Raw genomic sequence first — 13,379 nt, forward strand, 5'->3', positions numbered from 1 at the left:
TGTGCAGGTATGTGGTAGTCAGCAAGAGCACTTACTGATGGCGTGATCCTTCTTCTGTATCCGTCTTCTCTCTGCCCAACAGCTTTGTTCGAAATGAACAAAAATGCCCCAATGAAACTAAAACAAAGCAAAATAACAAAAGCAAACAAAGAAACCTCCCAGGACACAGAGAACTAACATGTTAGATCTGTGCATCAAGGTTTTGATGAGAGGTAGTTTTTCCTTTAGTTTTGTTGCTTTAGCACTGTTAATGAAGAACACCACCAAGTCATCAGCTGATGTACGTAAGTGTCTGGGAAATACTTCTTCATAATAATAAAATCATGTAGCTTGTATTGAATCACATGTGTGAACATGAGTTGGGAATGCTGTTTAAAAAGGAAAAATAAAAATAATTGCCAACCTGGGACTTACAAACAGGAATACAGCTGACAAGACACATGAAGTAATCCTGCTTCACTCAATGCTGATAAGGCATCAGCTGGAGCACTGGAACTGATTTTGGGCTGTGCCTTCCTAATAGGATGTGAGCTAATTGGAGAGAATCCAAAGTGAACAAGGGGATTATCAAAAATCTGCAAAAGCTAATGGTAAGAAGGGATTGAATGAATTGGGGATTTCTGCCCAAAGAATGGAGGATCTCAAAGGGAGAGAGACTTTAATAAGGGTCCTCCAAAGGGTCATGAAAAGCTCTGGAAAAGTGGGGACTAATTGGAATATAATTATATCTAGTACAAAATCATGGGATTTTATGCTATTATTGTTCATATCAGGCTCTAATTGCATTTTGTTAAATGGTAGAGTAAATATTTAGTAATACTTTATAGCAATAAGAGTAGTGATTTCCTGGAGTAGTAGCAGAGTTTCTGCAAGTGGAAAGAAATAGTTTAGGAAAGGTGGGTAAATATCTCTGAAGAAGGATATAAGAGCAGATGCTCTTGCCTTGGAGCACCAAAATGAAGAAGTTTATTAGGTTAGTTTTAGTGTTGTTTTTGCTATTATTTTATGGGAAAATGAAACAATGGCGATGGTAACAAGGCTAAAGACTCATGATGATTTGTGCAAATTTTATGATGCATTTCTAACAGAGTGCCATGTTTACAGACAGCTTCTTCATCATATTACAGGATGGCAGTGCACACAGACCTCTCTCTCTCATACACCCAGCAGTGGGTAGGGGCTGTTGAAGGAGGAGTATCACAGGGTGGTGCCTGCCACAGCGCAGAAGATGTGGTTTGGGTTAGTCTCAGTATATTGTAGCTCAGCCAGTTTTGTCTAGATCATCTCCATGTGGTATAATTTAAGGGATTTTCTTTTTCCTTGTAAGAAAATAGATAAGGATTTGATTGAAACTGGTGGAGAAGATATTGACTAGATACTGGCCATATGTTGTGCATGAAGTGCTACTTGCAAGTGCTACTAGGAACTTGTGTAAAAGGCATAGAATAATCAAAGTAATGCTTAGTGAAGGAAACACAGAACCTGAAACTATACAGCCTTAGAAACTTACCTTCACTTCTTTTTTATTGAGATATTAGGGCTAAGGAGAAGAAGAAAAATGTGATAAAAGTCAGGTTTTGATTAAAACAAGAAGAACTGAAAGTTTATTGTAAAAAAAGGTTTAATAGAAATCTATTAGAGTTTTCATTTTCAAATAACAGCAAATCAACAGAAATGGAAAATGTTATGTCATAGTCCTCAGGAACTGCAGGGGCAGGTACTCCAGTGTGCTCTATTATACACTGGAGTTCAAGTTTTTGGACAAACGTTTCTGCCCTATGATGAACTACTGTGTGCCAGGAGAAAGGGAGACCATCAGGTGTTACCAGAGAGGGAGCCTGGCCAGCCAGTCTCATTGATAAAGGAGAATGCATACACTTACCAGGAAGTACAATCATTGAACTCTAAGTCAAGAAATTAAAATCTTTACTGTTCAGACATAAATTGGGAGTTTTTGGAAGATATTATTTCCTGTAAGGAAAACAATTCTCTGGCCAGCTCTAATGGATAAGAAAAAGTCAAGATAATATGGCTGGTTTGTAGGGCAAAAGGCTTCTCCTGCATGTCTGACCAGTTGTTTTTCTTTGGGAGACAGTAAAATGGGCACAGTCAACTGTTCTGTTTTTCTTGAAAAATGTACAGGGGTGAGAGTGAGCTGCTAATAATTTCAAATTTCTAAATCATTCTATATCATACACTACTGAGAGTGGAAATAACTACGTGTCGCCTTTAGGCCTCTGATTTGTTGTGCTGAAGAGATGCGTTTGCCTGGCCCGACAGAAGGAGCCAGATGGGTCACACCCATCCATGGGAACCTGTGGAGGGCTGACCCTGGCCAGCAGCGCAGCACTCACCCTGCCTCTTGTTTGTTCCTCTCTTCTGTATAATAGGAAAAGAAAGAAGGTGAAGAGCCTTGTAGATCGAGATAATGATAGATTAATACAGAAAGTAAAAGCTGAGTGTGCAATCAAAGGAGAAAGAGGAATTAATTCATTACTTCCCATCCACTTTCTTCCTGGAAAGCAGGATCTCAGCATGAGTAGCAGTTGCTTGAGAAGGTAAATGCTGTGATAGCCAAAGACCCCCTTCCTCCTCCTTTTCCCCGAACTTTTACAGGCTGACCATCATGTTAGATGTAGGGAGTATCCCTTTGTTCATTTGGTGTCCTGTCTGCATCTCCTCCCAGCCTCCTGCCCACCCACTAGCCTTGTGGGGAGGAGGGAAAGCTTTGATGCTGTAAGCACAGCTCACACACTGGTGCAGGTGCCAGAGCAGGGCACCACAGGAGCAGCTGTGAAGGAAGTTAACTCCATCCCAGCCAGAACCAGAATGGATCCAAAGAGCAATACTGGTCCTTGCAGTGTTTGCCTCAATGTTGCAGTTCTTTGGTATCATGCTTACACCTTTTTTTTTTTTCTTTTTCTTCTTCTTTTTTTTTTTTTTTTTTTTTTGATGAGGTGTGGGTGGAGAGGCCTTGAATGTGTGCTAAAGATCTATTCACTAAGAGTTGTATATACAAAATGCATTTTCAGGAAGCTCCAGATATGATGAAATTACAGAGACAAAAGAAAACTTGCTGCAGAACTTGTCCTTTAAATAAACAGTTGGGAAATACCAGATATCAAAACACTCTTGGTTTCTTTGGAGATTAGAATACCTTTTTAAAATTAAGAGATTTGGTTTGTTTCTTTGTTTGTTTTTAATAGTGGAACACTTTGTCTTGCAATTCTCTGCATGCAAAAGGAGAAGGGAGCTTAGCTTTAACCTCAATTTCTGTAGCAATACTGCTAACTTTTCAAATTACTTGAGCTCTGAACGTGATGAAATACAATTATCCAAAGGGAAGCAAAAGCATTCCAGGAAAGGTGATGTATGTATGCTTCCACTCATGTAGCAGAATGGAGTTGAACTCAGCATTAAACACCACCAATGTCATAATGCTATCCTCTATAATTAAGTGGTTATGGTGCTAAATGTAAGGATTTACTGTTTTGTTACTGTTTTAGCCTCTCTAAAACAACTTCACTATGGGGCTGAGATGAACCAATTTATCATATTTTGCCGTAAATCAGCAGAAACAGCCATATTTTCCCCAAAAGACAGGTTTTGGCAAAACATCAGAGCATTTCAAATTTGTTTTTCTATCATTTTTCCCCTAACTCTTCTGTGAAGGTAAAGCATCTATTTTAGCTTTTGTCTAGACTTTTTGAAAACTAATTTTAAATAAAATCTGAGACTTAGACGTAGAGTGGGGGAAAAAAAGGCTGGTGGATACTTGAGGAACTAATGCAGGACTTCAGAGTCTCTGCTCTGCCAGAGGCTTCCCCTGTGAGCTTTGTCAGGAATTCAATTTTCCTGTGCCTCCATGCTCAATCTGTAGATGGGATAAGAGCTTTGTTTCCTCACATTCATCATTACTTGAGTGTTTCATGGGGTGATGACTAGCAAATCTCCCTTGTCCCCCTGAAACTGCTGCATTGCACATACATACGTAAACAGTGGAAATATTTGAAGACTGTACTCACCTCTGTGACAAAATGGGATCCTTTTTTTAGAGCAACTTCAGGTTGATAATTGGTCTCTTTTTTTTTTTTTTTCATTGCATGATTTACCATTTGCAGCAACAACAATGGGTATTCTCAGGCCATTATTTCTGATGAATGGGGATATAATTTTAATCTCATAATGAAATGATGACAGATAGACATAAACATATAGTAACACATTAAAAATTCCCACAGAATTGTATGTCAAGTGTCATCTAGAAGAGACCAGGAGACTGAGCTACCATGTTATTACAGGCAGACCTGGTAATGACACAGATAATTAAGACTGACTAACTTTATTCATTATGATTTTTGTTGCAATTGCTGATAAGATTGCCAAAGTTTAAATCACTGGGACTCAAATTTTCATGTCAGCGCTTTGGCTAAGATAGACTTTTGTTGTAATTTTTGTAACATTTGTTGCATTTGTAAAAAAATGATTGAACAATTTCTGAGAATGGAGTAAGGAGGAAAATTCTCTGCTTTTGAGCAAAGACTTGAGTCTTAACTTGGAAAGCTGTCTGAGACATATGCATTAATTGACCTTGTGAAAAGACCAGAGAGAAGAATAGGCATAGACATGAAGGTTATATGGCCTGAAGACAAAAAAATGGAAAGAAAAGTTCTTATAAATTTGACAGAGCCAAACTTGTCATAGTACTCTGTTATCCTTCAGCAGCTATATGACATGCCTGCAGAGAGATGCCTTAGTCAGCTCATACCAAAGACAGCAACCAGCTACCAGTTATCCATAATTCCCTGCCAAAACTGTAAAGGTTGGAGCTGCAGGCTGTAGGAACAGAGCAGATCTATGGGTAAAAGTGTTGAAGTTCATATTATGTCTCCAGAAGCACAGCCTGTACAAAAAGAGCAATGTACCAAAAAATGAAAGTTGCTTTGAAAGGATGGAGGGTTGCAAAGTTAAGAGTTGAGGAGTTAGGGCATGTTTGAGTGAGGGTTATCAGTGCAGTGCTACAGCAGTACTGTGACATGTGTGTGTTCTGAAGTCATTTCTAATCAAGTGTCTGTGTGCTGTTCTCTTCTAGTGAGCGTCTATCACATGAGACAAGGTGTGTAGAGGGTCCATGGGATTGAATGCTGCCTTGGAGTAGTCCATAAGTTGGTAGCAGTTAAGCTTTAAACACAGGAAACCTTGCAAAAACATGGAAAAAAGTGTTTTTGAGCAGAGAATGCAACATTAGGGGGTAATTTTCAAATTCACCAGTATTTCAGCTCTGATCTATATGATGGATATAGGACAACTCTTCCTTTCTCAAAGGAAACATGCTTTGTGATTATAAATCCATCAACATTAGGTTGCTCCTTTTTTTCTTTTCTCCTCTTAGATACTCTAATGACAAGTATGATAAAAAATCCTGTGAATCCATTCATGAATGCTGGTTTAGTGTTGTTCTAAGAGGTTGTGCTGGCAATTCTGGGGGCTGAATAAGGCAGAGGGCCTTGGGAAAATCAGCTATCATGTCACTGCAGAATGCAGACGTGCAAGGAAGGCTGACATGATTTTGCAAGAGGAATCATTAAGTCTGATGTTCTCAATCCTATTCATTTTTGCACCTTCATCTATTCTTTAATGCATTTTATTGTTCATGGTAAAGAGGTTATGAGAAGTTTTCAACATGATGCTGTACAAGTGAATAAAACTCAAGGAGTTCTCTTCAGGGTTAGAATTAATACAATCACATTAATATAGCCTCAAGTATGGTTTTTCAGCCTGCAAGGGATCCAGCTCTGGCTAAACTTCAGTTTCATTTGCATGTGATGGGGAGGTAGGGAGTGGACCTTTGGAGTGCCTCTCCTGATCCCACCTGTTTCATACAGTGGTTTTGTGTTACATTGTGCCACGTGTTAGATGCCTGTTTGGTTGTAATGCACCCACTGGTGGATTCCCATCCATGTGTGTGAGGTCAGCAAAAAGCCTCACAGAAAGCTTAGGAAAGCCACCCACAGAGTGTCTCTTTGCTCCTTGCCTTTATTACTGCAGCTTGCTCAGATGGCTTGTGCTATGCACAGTAGAAAAAGAGTGCAAGTCAGTTCTTCTCTCCAAGATATTACAATAGAAACAAAAGACAAAGGACAACAGGTGGAGACAGATCAGCAAGTGAAGAGCAGAGGACAGGTATGGAGAAGGACAATGAGGCAGCAATTGCAGACGTAAGGGATCCTCTTAGAAAAATGCAGCAGTGTGAGAAAGCCCTAAATTACTGGTTTGAAAACTTACTGAGTACAAGGATGGAGTCTGGCCTCCTGGGTTAATGGCAGGCAGAGTCCTTCTGCATGAGGGTGATGAGAAATCTCTAGTGAAGATTTCACAGTCTACTCATAGACTGTGAAATAGTGCCATGAAATAGCTGAGGTCTCTGAGAGAAATAGTTTCTTTTCCATTTCATTTTGGAATTATTTGATCTTGCCTGCAGCAGGAGAAATCCTTCTGCTGGTATAAAATAGTGGCACTCTTTTTCAGGAGCAGGGATATGACAGTCATTGAACACTATTGGTTTTGAGGCAGTGCACCACTGTTTTGTGTTCCAAGAGGAATGAAGAAGTGTTTGCAAAAAGGTGGCAAGCAGGAAATAAAAAAAGAAAATATACGAAAAAGGAACAAATATAGGTAGTGGGGAAGGTGCTATGAGAAAAAGGAGTATGTCAGATCTTCAAAGAGTACCATGTTTTGTGGAAGATTAGCTTCTGGAGGTAACAGAGGTAGAACATTTCATTTTATTTACTTTGATGTCTTTCAGTCATGTAGAAAAGAGTTGATTCTTCCCCTTTTAACTGAACCACCTTTGCAAAAAATACAGGATTAAGTTACAAAAATAAGGTCTATTGTAGTCAAACAAGTTTTGCAGACACAGACATTACTCAGAAGCTTGCAAAACCTGGAACTGTGAAGATTCATATGTTCTAAGTGAATACCTTTGCAGTATCTCTTTTGCCTTCTGAGTACAGTTTCAACTCCTCTGCATGGTTTTAATGTGATTATCCTTCATTATCTTTGGTCATTGTCTCAAGTGATGGTGAATTTATTTTTTTGACTAATCACCTGTTCTGTCTCCTCTGAAATAGTTGTAAGTATTCTAAATAATTTCAATGAGCTTTAGCAGTCAGCCCTGAGCCACATGGTTTGTTTGGAGTCTCAGGCCCTTTTCTGTGGCCGCAGCTCTTCCTTTACTGTTCCTGTTTTGAATTGCGTGAGTGAATCAGGCCCATGTCAGCTCTTGGGCACTCAGGACTTGCCAAAGTCAAGGTGATTTAGTTTCCTATATAATTCTCAGATCATACTCTTCCTCTGCACCTAGAACTGGCAGATGTTTGTAAATGTAATAAATTAAGTTAGCCCCACTTCTGTTCTGCAGAAGTCAGTGGCCAGTCTCATGATTTCCACACCCTGAAGTGCTCCTATGGAAAAGTTTATGTTGTATTTACTTCTGTGTCCTATACACTGTCTTGAGCAAAGAAAATATTAGAACTGCTGCAAGTGTCTTGTACTGCCTGTGGAGTTATCAGAATGACCAGAGCTGCCAAAAGTCGTCACTCTCAATCCAATGTGTGTGGGCTTGGGGGCTCAAAGCGTGAAACTGAGCACATGGATTAATTGTTTCATAAGCAGTCTCAAAGTTTTTATGTAGAAGATGGCAAGACTTCCCTTCCTCCTTCCTCAGTGCTTTCTATCACTGACCTGGGTTTTGTTGTACAAGTATTCATTTGTTCCTTTAGCACGTTCTTTCATGCACTTGACTTACACCCTAACTTCTGGAGCACTGCAGAAATTACCTGTTAAAGTGGCTGTAGGAGAAGAGCTGAAGCAAATAGGTTTGTGCTCCTGTTTGAGGCTGAAACAGAAAAGGGTAAAGGAGGGAAGGACATTTAATCAAAATTAGGCTTGATTTTTTTATAAAATTTTAAAATGTAATTTAATTAATTGTAATGTCAGAGAATGGGAAGTGAGAAAGCATAATTTCTTTGTTGAACTTCTTGTGCTTTTAAATTGGTGCACTGAATTCTACATGTAAAATATTTAGTATCAGTTTAAAAAAAAAGTATCAAATTGGATAAATTTGTCACATTTCCATGGCAGGTATGACCAGGATATTATCTTGAATTAGGATCAACTGGAGTAGTCATAGTTTAGAAGAAAGCTAAAGAGCTGGGAACAGAGCTAAATAGAAGGATGTAAGGAGACACCTCATATGAAGATGCAAGAGAGAAGAGGAAGGGGAGTTAGGAATTTGTCTATCCACAGCCTGATTTCATGCTTTCCCTAATAATGCATGTAATGTGTCTTTGTTTTTATCTTCAAATACGTCATTGCTAACAATAGGATGAATGTGGTATCAGTCAGCAGGGTTGGAAGGGGCTTTTTTGCTCACCGTGCTTTCCACCAACACATCTTTGCATATGGCTTATTTTGTTGGAACATGGGGAATGAAACATTCTGGATCCGATTCACCCCAACTGTAAATCTGGTTGACATTAAGTGATTTACAGCATGGGTGTTCTTGTTTCAGTATAGCTACTGGAAGGAAATTATTTGTTTATTTTAGACTTATTTTTCTAAAAAATGCAATGACCTGATCCTGACAGGGAGAGGGAAAGCACGATTCTCTACCCACATAAGTCAAATGCCTGGCTTGGTTTTGGTGGGTACTAACTTGGATTTAATTTCTTAGAGGAAGAAATTCCTTGGTAATCTTGGTTTGTTCATTGGTTTGCTCAGAGGAAAGTTTTTTTTCAAAAAGAAGAGCTGTCTGCTTTCCTTCTCTAATGTGTTCTGCTACATCTCTAAGCAGCTCTTTAATTTCAACCATCTGTTCTTCTGCCACTACATCAACAGACAAGGGGAGGAAATGACTTCAGATTTTCAACTATATGTATTTTTTGATTAGTATGCCTGTGTAAGCAGCTATTAAAAGCAGGAAAGAACATAGAAATGTAGCAAGATATTAATACAATTTAACTAGGTCATCAAAAGAGATGAGTTTTGCCTTAGCCACAAAACTACCTAGAAGTCCTATTTCATTTTAGAAGGAAAGAAAAGAAGTGCAACTTGCTTCATGAGACATTAATAGCCCATATATGAAGAATGGATCTAAAGATATTTATTTATGCCTAGTAAGGTTGTAGGTACAACAGAAACTTCAACTGATGTTAGAACATCATAGAGATTATTTGATTAATATTACCACATTAGATATCCTCTTTTTATTATTTCCACGTACAAGTAAAGTGCTTGTGTAGAATCCCATGCTGCCCAGAAGGGGAAAATAAATGGAATCAAATGAGTGTGAGCTCTATGAACTGTTGGGATGTACAGTGATGCCCATTTCTTCCTTGGGCAGTCAGCTCTGCTAGCACTTGCTCAGTGCATAGGTCAAGCAATCAAGACTTTTGTCACACCCCTTGAGTTTCCTCTGAAGTCACTAGCTTATAATTTGTACCTACATTTTGAAAATTCATTGTTTCACCTAGTTAGCTCACAGGAGTAATGCATTCAGTGGCTACTCTCCTTTATGTACAGCAGGGAGGAGTGTTTGCAAAATCAGTGTTAGGCAGGCTGAAACCTCTTTATCTCAGCCAGATTTCTGCCTGGAAATGCAGCAGCCTTCATTGGTGCTGCATACCTGCTCTCCATATTGGCTCTAATGGAGGTTACAGGTAGTTAGGAAGCAAATTTGGGGATTTGAATAGTTTTGTAAAAAGTAGATTTTATTTGGGTTTATTTGAGAAGGTCAAGAGGTTTTCCTACCTGGCCCATAAACCAGTCTACTGTTTGTCATCTATTTCCCCCGAGGAAAATGCAAGTTAAACAACTTCAGCAGTGATTGTTGTTAGTGGTCCCTGTTAGTCTTATGAATTCACTGATTTTCCTCATAGATCTGTGGGATCTACAAAAAGCAAGAAGGCAGGAGACTGTACTATTTCTCTGTGCCTTAAAAAATCTTTGCAGTGCTCTGTGAAGTATTACCTCACTAAGTCTTTGGAGGTGAAGTAAGGTGAACCTCACAGACCAATGACTTGCATACACAATTAAGGTAAATGTCTGCAGCCAAAAATAAAGGGTGTCATCTGTGGTGACTAGCACAATATACCAATATACATGCAGAGTCAGTTTTGGAGCAGCCAGAACAGTTGCTGAAGGCTCTGAAACCTGAGGACACCCCTTCAGGTTGAGTAAAGAAATTATAAGTCATCTAATGTGGGAACGAAAAGAAGGGTAGCCTAGCCTCTGCCTAGAGCCCCGACAGGTAAATGGCTCTGCATAAATGTCTGGATCAATTAAATTGCTTAACAATAACTATTGTGGCATTGCTGCTTTTGTTAGGCTAGAGTCAGTTGTTACAGTAATGAGCATCACATATGGTTTTAAATCCTGACATTATAAATTACCTCTGGTAGCAGCCTCAGGCTCGATCCAAAGTGGGACTTTGATGCTGCAACACTGAGTGTTATATTGCTGAGCTTTTATGTGGCTGGCCCAAGGTAAGCAGACACCTCTCTTAAGTGCCTTGGCCCCATACAGGTATGTGGGAAGAGCGAGGTGCATCAGGATCAAGTGCTCAGCTTTCTATTAGGAAATGCTGAGGATACTGTGGGATCTTCACCAGCACGTAGCTACCTGTTACACTCTTTATTCCAAAAACAGAGCTTGTCTCTCTCTCCTTCTAAAGCATGGCAGAAGAGTAGGTGGGGGTGGCCTTTTGAACAGGAGCCTAGTGATTAAAGCACTCCCCCAGGTTGTGGGAAATCTCTCTCAGTTATTGCTTTCGCCCGAGGGAACTCAAACTCACCTCCCAGAGAGTTTCCTAAATAGTGTGTCTATCTGCTCTCTGCAGTGCAGATACTGACCCTGCTGTGGGATGAAAGAGAACTGAAAGTGAACTAGGCTAGAAACCAAAAATAAGACAGTGCTTGCAAGGAGCACAGTGACTTCTCTCTCCAAGGGCTGTTTCAATCAAAACGCCTTTGCTGTGCAGAAAGTAGGAAGTCGAGTTCAAAATTTTCTTCTCCCTGTTAAGTGAAAAGTGAGGACTTTCCCTTCCAAATGAAACAACTCCAGTGAGAAATGAGGGAGAGTAGCATATCCTTCAAAGGCTGGGGGGCTTTTGAAGCAGATGCTTAATGTGCGTTTGAACTCTAGGGCAAGGTGGTGGCAGGCAAGTTTCTTGCATGCTAGCAGGGTGATCTGACAATGGAACAAAAATGCTATGGTAGCTGTATCTAGAAAGAAAACAGTAGCTTCTACTGTGTGTTGTGTAGCCTGGTGTATAGGGGCACCCTGCGGACTCCTGGTGGATCAAAGCAGTGAGGAAAGAGGAACAGAAGAATGACCAATTCTTGGATGTTGTTTGGGTAGTTGGGAGATGCTCAGTGCTTTTGAGGCTGGAGTGCTTTGTGGCACATGGAAAGTCAGAGCTAAAGGTAGCAGTTGAATTGGAGGTTATGGATCCACTTGAATGTGGGTGGAACTTAGGCATTTTTGTCCTTTGTGCATCTATTTTCTTGTCCTGCACCTGGTCATTTTAGTTACCTTTACTACTGTGTAAACAAAACCATTATGTCATGAGTGAATTTGTACCATAATATTTGGGGCACGTAAAGCAGTGTAAGGTAATATTTGCTCATGATGCATTTCTACACACACTCAGAGCAGCCAGTGTTGACAGTGGTAAATATGAACCCAAGTGTTGCTGGATGGACATGTCTTGGGCAGTCTTAGCAGGATGATTATGTTTGTCTGTAATTCAGTTGGTTCAGAAACTTTCAGCTCAAAGTCCACTGAGAGTTGTACCAGCTGATGCTACGAATTTAGCATTCTGTCCTCATCACCTGGCTATGTTAGGGCATTGCCACTTGTTTCAGTCCAGTATCTGAATGCAACCCAAGTGAAGGCAATGACATCCCCAACAAGAAGGGGTTGGTTACTCAATTTAATGTTGAATAGTGTTATATGTAGAACCAAAAAGTTAAATCCACACCTTTCCTGTTTGTCATTATTATTTTGTGATAACCTGTCATCAGGCATTTTACTTCCTAATGCAGTGGGATTTTGGCAAGTGGAGAAATTTAGATCACTATCCAAATATCAGTGCTGCCTGGAAGAAATATTTCTTCATTTGCAGCAATTTGTACTGATTTGATAAGATGAAGTCTTTAAACAGCCTTTAAAGCATAGCTGATGAACAGTCCTTTACAAGTAGGGCTAAGCAAAAATAAGAAGGGCTTCTTCTTGTGAAAATTTGCATTTTGTCAGAGCTGGGGCAAAAAAAGTATTTCATTCTCAAGGGACAAAAAGATCCAGGAAATGACAGTTCAAAATGTTATGTTGCTGGTAAAGAAATTACAATTTTTCAGGTTCTGAAATGACACAAGGAAGTTGTAGCACATTAATCTGTGTGGAATTCAACTGACTTAATTTCTGGTCTTCTGACAACTTCACCTGAATATGTGTCCTGGTTCTGGCCAGGACAGGGTTAATTTTTGCTGTAGCCAGGAGTTGAGTGTCTAGGACTCAGAGACTGTCTTGTACCACCTCACAGCATTTTCCAGGAATAGGGCAAGGCCTCTTTTCCAATTGGCATAGCATGGTGGAGGGAGCAGTTGGGTATTGTCTAATTTTTGAGGAGTTTCTGTGTGAATTGTTCATTTCTTGTACCCTCTGTCATTGATATTGTTGCTGTTCATTTTCCTGTCATTGCTGCTCCAGTGAATTGTTCTTATTTTAACCCACAATCTTTACCTTTTGTGGCTCCAGTTCTCTCCATCCCCCCCTAGCAGCTGGCAGAAGGGGAGAGGGAAGCATGGGAGCATGGAGACACTTGGTTTGGAGAGTCTCAGTGGGAGCACTAAATTGGGGAGTATCATTCCTACACCATAACAGTATGTCACTCCAGGATTCTTTTTACTCATTGTAGAGAAAAACTCATTTTTCTAATGACCTTAATTTCATGTTAAGCAAGCTTTTAAATAGGTCACGCTCTATAAGTGTAGCTGTCCATAGTGATCTGAGATGGATTCTACCCCATACATATTGCCTGTTATCCCATAGCCAAGGAGAAGTACCTGTCCTGTGGTGTAGCTGCTGTTATGGCTCCAATAGCTCAGTCAGAGGGAGGGACTGTGTTTCCTAGCTGGAAGTGTTCACTGACCAAAATTACAGATAACTGCAGTTACAGATGAGATTGTAACTACAGAGTCATCTTCTCTTGGCAAAACACTCCTAAAACCACCACAATCCTGTCCACCTCATCAACTTACCATACCAATTATTAGACTACAGGCCACTAATGAAGATTCTGCTAAAACTGTTGTCTTTGC

The sequence above is a fragment of the Melozone crissalis genome, unplaced genomic scaffold (assembly GCF_028551555.1).
Source record: "Melozone crissalis strain CALT ecotype California unplaced genomic scaffold, PUWL_Pcris_2 ptg000042l_1, whole genome shotgun sequence".
In the NCBI taxonomy this organism is placed as follows: Eukaryota; Metazoa; Chordata; class Aves; order Passeriformes; family Passerellidae; genus Melozone; species Melozone crissalis.